We start from the raw sequence: 6,623 nt of genomic DNA, 5'->3' as shown, positions 1-6,623 counted from the left end.
TTATATTAATATACCTCATATACTTGTATAGAATAATATGAAATAAACTGATTCCAATGACGATGGTGATGGTGATGGTGCTGCTGTGGGTAGATAGGCAATTAGTACTACCGATTGGTTTTATGGAATTTTCCCCCGTCTCTCGGACAACCGCCATTATTGTAATGAGTATACACGCACCTGCAGCCGTTACCGCTGTCCAATGTTTTTCGTTTTTCTACAGCAATGTGTAAAATATATACATACTATTATTATAACTACCTATTACCTATAATGTATAAATGAATCGATTTAGATATGTATTATGTATGATACGAACCAAAATCACGGCAGACCCACCAGAGAATATATACTATACACGTATATATTATATATTTGCATTTGCATTATACGTGGATATGTAACAAAAGAGTGAGTGAGAGAGAAAAACCCGATCGCTAATAAAATATAAACATAAAATCGTTTGTTTTTTACCCGTCCAGCGTATAAAACCCGAATCTCGATACGTCCCGATGATAACATTAGGTATAAAGTAATATACTGGAATATCGTATTAATAATAATAATAATAATAATCGCGCTCGGACAATAAAATATATAGCAAACATAAATACATAATATACGCGTGTATATTAAACGACTGCGTAGCCAAACTCGGTCGAAGATTATTATTCCCAATTTCGATCGCTTTCACGCATCACGCATAATATATTAATATACTTTTGAAAAAGAACAGCCACTATAATATAATAAACACGTTATTATAACGCATTCGGTGTACGCATAGTGTCATTATTTTATACTGTTGTCGCGTATTCTTATAGGCCACCAAAAAAACACTCGTGTTTGTTATAGGTATATACCTAATAAATGCATGCAAATGAAGTGCATAATATAACATGGGTATTATAATATGGATGAGCCTAAACTACATAATATTTACAGACGTATTTGTGTAGAGAAAGCGTATATATTATATAGTTCAGCCGTTCAGCGTTCATAAAGTCGCCGTCACTCGTCGCATAGCTAATAATTTTGCAACGTGTTCGATTAACTAAAATAAATGTATGTATAAATTCTGATTATCTGATTTCTACGTTTGGTTAACGAAATGACACGCACTATTGTACAGTAATTTTTCGTATAATAATACCTATGTATCATGGCAATATGCGAATTTCATTATATGATTGTATACATTATTATTCTTAAACTTAAGTATTGCGCGATAGAAAAACCACGATTTCTACTCAAAAGTTATCAGTTCCCAAAAGGTATGGTATCGTAAAACAAGTACATGAGTTTACTAGTAGTAACCTACAATAGTGTCAGAAATAACAATAATAATATAATTATCAATATCGTGATATTTAAAAACAAAACCATGAATTTGGGTAATATATAGTTTCGTATCATGTCGTATATAGCCATATAGGGGCGCGTTTTCAGTTTTAAAATAAAAACCCAAATTGTTATGATTAAATACTTCACCACCACTCCGAAGTAATAACAGTAAAAAGTATTAATGTTTTAAATTTTAAAAGATAAGGTGACGTTTTCTCATACATTCTAGCCTAATTATAGATGTAAAACAACAACCTTACACTCTTAAAAAGACGTTAAATTAATGTTATTTTTCAAAACTTTTATGGTTTTTATACGCTATAACGTTTTTCGCACACGTTATTGTAAATGTGAAGTTTCAAATTTTAAAACCTAATCTTATTACCAGAAAAAGCAGATATTGTAGTTTTTTAAATGACGGTTTTTTAAGGCCTTAAGTAGTACATTTTGAGATAATCGCAATTCTGATTATTTCAACAAAAAAAGAGCGACGTCCTGTCCAACGGTCTAATTTATTTGGAACTGTCTAGCAAATACCCTTTTCGCTCTAAAAAATATGTGAAATTAGTTTTTTTGAAAAAACAGTAAACAACTAGGTGGCCATGTGCTCTATAAGATAAATAAAATTGAATTTTTAACTTTTTATGTACGTAAATTGATTTGGCTACATATACCTAATCATGTATACAAAGTTTCGAAGTTGAAAACCTACTCCTTTTTACCCAAATAATAATGCATAAAATGTAGATTTTTCAAAAAATCCGTTTTTCGAGCTTTTTTTGTAGTGAAGTTTTAGATCACCGACATGATTATTGTTTTAAAATATGGGGCAACATTTCTCTATACAATCTTTCCCATTTGCAGAAATTCCAAAAAAATATATGTACTAATGTTATTTTATTATAGTTATAAATTGTTATAAATCGTCCGATTTTATACTTGTATAATAAGCCATATGGTTGGAGACGTTGGAGTTTACGCATCATGTACTGCTGCAAGACGAACACACCCAAAAAAGGATTATTATTGTTACAGTCGTGTTATTGAAACGAGTATGGATAAGGTAAGCTTAAGGCCTCTTAGATAATCACTTACGTTGTATTATATTTGTTCACGATAAAATTATTCGTTATACAACTGTTAAAAACTTCGAATTAGTTCCCAACTCAAAAAAATGTGCTAAAAACAAAATTTTATTGATAAATTATTAATTAAAAATTAAAAATTAAATATCAGTCAAATTTGGATTTAAAAATTTTGTAAAACATGTATATTATACCCAACCACTACAATCAAATTGTTAAATATAACAAATTAACTAATTAACATTAGTTAAAATATTTTTCAAATTATCATATCTTTAAACTTATATCAATATAGAATAATATGTTTCTTGGTACAATAAAGTTACTTATTCAGAAACTAACTATAATTGTTTAAATTTAAATTTACATACATCAATTATTTCAATAAAAAATATATATTTTTAAATGTACGTATACAATTAAAAAGTGCAGTTCTCGATTATAAAATAGACTTCATTATCAACCTGGGACACTTCTTAGACATTTCAAAATCTATGTTTTGTGTTAAAATAATTGATTTGAAAAAAATTAGTTGTGACTTTGTTCAGTAGATCATTCTGTATAATGAGATCGTACTTTTTACACCACACACATATCATACTCGAATTATAATGCATTAATATATGTATATATATATTATATTATATGTAAAAATAATATTTCACGTTCGTTGCAGCCGTTGACGTTTATTCAATTTAAATATTGAAGAATTCGGTTACGATATAGAAAAAAAGTAATAGCGTATAAAGCTTTAATAGTTCGATATATAATATATTATGCTCACCACAGGCGCAATATAATATACATCCATAATATATCCATTATAATGTATAACGCGCGTTTATACGTAGGTATTACTTGATCGGCACATCTGCAACGGCACGCATATCATTTCGGAAACGTTTACGACTCGCGTCACGATTCAGTTTAAATTGAAAGAAAAAACGAAATTGTTCACTGCGCAAACGTATGATATCATAACAGTATATTATATATTATTAAACAATTGTAATGCCAGCTGCGCACATATTATATCATATATAAAACACCTAAGGCCTCGAGGAATAATTGGGCGAAATGTGCACGATAATAACAAGTGTGGCACAAAACGGTAGGTATACCTAATTATATGTACGTATATGAATATCATAATATCACATAATGTACGGTGGTATATACGCCTATTAAACGATGAGGACATTTCACAATCGCATTCAATAAGAATTGCCGATCGGACGCGTGCAAAATCGACGAAATATCGAAAAAACTGAAATTTATAACGAATAACGATCTACACCGATAGTAATAGTATACATTTTAGTATTTATTTGTACAGTAAATATTTACGCAATTATAAGTTAACACAACAGGTGGGATACAATACTTGCATTTTTGAACCGTGATTTTGATTATTATTAATTATTTGTCTGCTACAGTTTCCAATTATATTGTTTACTTAACCAAATAATCGAACAAGAATAATGAACCATTTAAACATCATCCTCTAATCATAACCGTATTTTTCTTTCTTGGTATTATGATAAGCATATCGTTTTTATTTTATTTTAAACCAAAATATGTACTATATTAATTCAATTAGTATTTAAGTTCTTAAGTGCACTTATATTTTTACAATAATTATAAGAACTGCATATTATTATGAATCGTAAATAATTATTTAAATTTAAACCGAATATCTTGTAATAAGAAGATAAAAAAATGATAAATAAATAATACATACGATATAAAGCAAACCGATACTCTTTTATTAAAATGCATAATTATTTTGTCTACTAATATCAAATATAACAGATATTTACAATATATATTATTATACATATAATAACTAATAACTGTGTGTCAAGTTTAAAATACTACATCATGACGTGTTAAAATATTTTTAAAAAAATACATATATACATATATATATTTTTAAGTAAAATATCACGGGGTAATTAACATTATGTTATTTTGAGTATTTAATGCTACATATTTTATTGATTATTGTAGCCATTATTCGGAACACTATGAGAAACTTTCTATTCCAAACGTTTATCTCACGATTTAATTACAATTTTATTATATAATATATAAATTATATATAAATATTTTCATTTATACATTTAATATTTAATAAAACATTATATTTCATAACGGATACAACCAATACAGATAAACTTATAACTAAAAATGCACAAACAATAGTTAAAGGCTTATAATAGTACATTATTTTAGTTCACTTTCAATGATATAATTGTCAATACACGGCGATACAGATAGGCAAATTAACTACGCTAAGTTAATTTATCCGGTATTGCGAGTATTTTACTTGGTTTGTGCATTTCATTAAAGAAATAATCAATATTATTTTATTGTTGTTAATACTTCATATCAGGGCCGTTTTAAGAGCAGGACAAGAGAGCATGGGCCATGGGCGTTATTCTAATAAGGGCGCAAATTTCAATACTAGTAATGCAATAATTTTTTCACGTAATGTTTGAAAAATGTGTACTTAATTTAACAATTTACTATAGTAGAGTCTCACTCTATTTATATTGTACAAAAATTATTTATGTGAAAGTTTTTGAGTGTTGAAGCACAAAATTTTAAAATGCATTGTGAATGGAATATCAATTAATATTATACGTATAATTATTAATTGATATGTGTGGTAATATTTCGGTAGGTATGTATTTATTTATAGCATAACTGTAGCTATACGAAATGTACGTTGCTTGTCAAATGCAAATTTCACATTTGGGAAGGAAGCACAAATGCTATGGTTCGCCAGAGGTGCCACCAAACGTCCAAACTTCAATACGGTCCAGCTTAATATATGCAAAAATACAATGTCATATTCTTAGGCTTCGATTTTAAAATTAAATTACTGTTTATTAAAATGTTTGATATTATGGTAAGTAAAATAATAATCTTATTGGCCATCAGTTTAATAATTATAGTAATTATATTATATAAATTAATTAAATAATAAATTAAAACTTAATTATAAATACAATTTACAGAGCGGCCTTTTGAGTGTCTATCACTTAATTTACTTATGCTTATACCAAAGGATTTTATATCACGTATGTACAGGGTCTATTTATAAATAACCATAAAAAATAAGCAAGTTTGTTATGGTATATATATGTATAGAAAAAATGTTCCAAATTTAAGTATGCCAATATCTGAATAAATAAATATTATGGTTTATCTAATTATAATTATTAGTATCTGCGTATATAAAATGGATGTTTAACAACATATACATGATGGTCGGTTGAATAATGTAATATAATATACTGAATTAGACTTGGCATCAAAAACATTTTAATCGACACACCACTGCCTATAATTTATTATTCTTTATTTTTTATCGGAATAATTTATTAATTTTTTTTTTCTTTTTAGAGACAACATACATTTTTAACTTTATATTCCTAACGCAATGGCGGTCAAATGATTTTGTCATATGGGGGGGGGGCTGTTGCTGATTTTTCAATATGCACTATTTAATCATTAAAATATAATTTATGGTTATACACTTATGCCTGATACCAATATTTTAAATTAAGGTAAATTAGTACTTTATTTATAAAGTATATATTATAAACAAGTGAGGAATCTGTTAATACTGAATATTCACGATCATCGAGCGGGGAAATTCCCGTTTATTTTGTATAAGCAACTAAATATTAATAAACAATAATAATAACAGCCTTCCTAGAATGAGTCTAGATTCTAGACTCTAGAATCTAGATAATAATAATAATACACGCTCATTGGCGTTGTTTTGAAAAAAAAATAAAACAAAATTTAATACATTAACATTATATAGTAATATAGTACTATACATAAATTTAATTGTTATAAATATTAAAGAAAAAATTCATGGTGGGGTCTATCTCACTCAACCCCCCCCCCATGTTTGACTGCTACTGATTCCTAAGCAGAATACCTACTTTTTAGAATAGTCATGATAAATATACAATTTGAATTTCGAATGAGTAGTTCATTAATTATAACTTGTAAGTTGTAACTTATAAGTACTTAAAATGTTGAATAAAATAATTAAACCGATTTTGAATTAACTAACATAGTGAAGTAACACAGGGTTTCCCAACTTCTTTTACTCACGGAACCTTTGCAGGAGCTTGAACGTTTTGTGGAACCCCCATATAATTTTTGGAGCTA

The sequence above is a fragment of the Rhopalosiphum padi genome, chromosome 4 (genome assembly GCF_020882245.1).
Source record: "Rhopalosiphum padi isolate XX-2018 chromosome 4, ASM2088224v1, whole genome shotgun sequence".
Classification (NCBI taxonomy): Eukaryota; Metazoa; Arthropoda; class Insecta; order Hemiptera; family Aphididae; genus Rhopalosiphum; species Rhopalosiphum padi.
The sequence above is the reverse complement of the archived record's forward strand: the minus strand, read 5'-3'. Positions refer to the sequence as shown.